Source organism: Tachysurus vachellii, chromosome 15 (genome assembly GCF_030014155.1).
Source record: "Tachysurus vachellii isolate PV-2020 chromosome 15, HZAU_Pvac_v1, whole genome shotgun sequence".
Classification (NCBI taxonomy): domain Eukaryota; kingdom Metazoa; phylum Chordata; class Actinopteri; order Siluriformes; family Bagridae; genus Tachysurus; species Tachysurus vachellii.
Genome location: NC_083474.1, coordinates 16,193,109 through 16,193,990, shown reverse-complemented (window position 1 = coordinate 16,193,990; position 882 = coordinate 16,193,109). Strand labels below are relative to the sequence as shown.

Below are 882 nucleotides of genomic sequence, written 5' to 3'. Positions count from 1 at the left end.
AGACAATGGGAATTGTTAAAAGTGCTATACAAATAAATTAAATTAAATTGAATTAATAAATGCCAATTTTTCATAGCTATTACTATAAACTGTTAATGTCACATATCCATCACACAGGATATTAAAATCCTGAATAGATCCATATGTGTAACTTCCCAGTGTTCCTATCCTCATTAGTATTCTAAATGGTCAAATTGAAGAAACCCTTTATGAGTAAACCCCTTACGTATCCATACTTATAATAAAGACATAAAAACAAAGAACAACTCAGGCAAAGAAGGAAAACCAGCACAGGAATTCAGTTAAAAAATAAGCAATATATCACCGAAGGGAAACGAGAAACATGAGAAGTCAGGTGTTGCATTTATTTGTTTGATAATGCAAATTATAGCTACTGTAGAACACCTAGAACATCCAAATTGTTGTGAAGTGTGTGTGTATGCCAGGGCATGGTTGTGTGGACACTCTTATGACACGCTGCAACTACAAACATAATGGTTTTTTTTTTTTTGGTTTTGTTTTTCTTTTCTTTTCCTCTTTTTTTTTTAGGTTAAGATTCAGGTTGGATTTAGGCACAATTTAGGCATGTCATGTAAATGAAGGTCCTTGTAAAGAAATGTGTGTGTGTGTGTGTGTGTGTGTGTGTGTGTGTGTGTGTGTGTGTGTGTGTGTGTGTGTGTGTGAACGCCTGTGATTTCTGTCATTGAAACTGCCGTCAGCGATTGGCTGAATCTCACACATTCAATCAGAGTGTATGGTTTCATTCACACATCGAACACACAGAAGCAGACTGAAGCGAACAACCTTTGAAGCGGCTGTGGGTAAGTACACACACAAACACACTGAAACACATGCCAAATGTCTAGAATGATGTTTATGTGC

At 36.2% G+C, this 882-nt stretch overlaps 1 protein-coding gene across 1 annotated transcript in view; it reads left to right on the top strand.

Moving 5' to 3' along the window:
* The first annotated feature begins 757 nt into the window (after positions 1-757).
* The window catches only part of si:ch211-153l6.6 (midasin), an 8,549-nt gene continuing 8,424 nt past the window's right edge, over positions 758-882 (top strand). The window contains exon 1 of the mRNA XM_060888236.1: positions 758-821. The gene's annotated coding sequence lies outside the window, so the exon portion shown is untranslated. The remainder of the gene's footprint in view (positions 822-882) is intronic.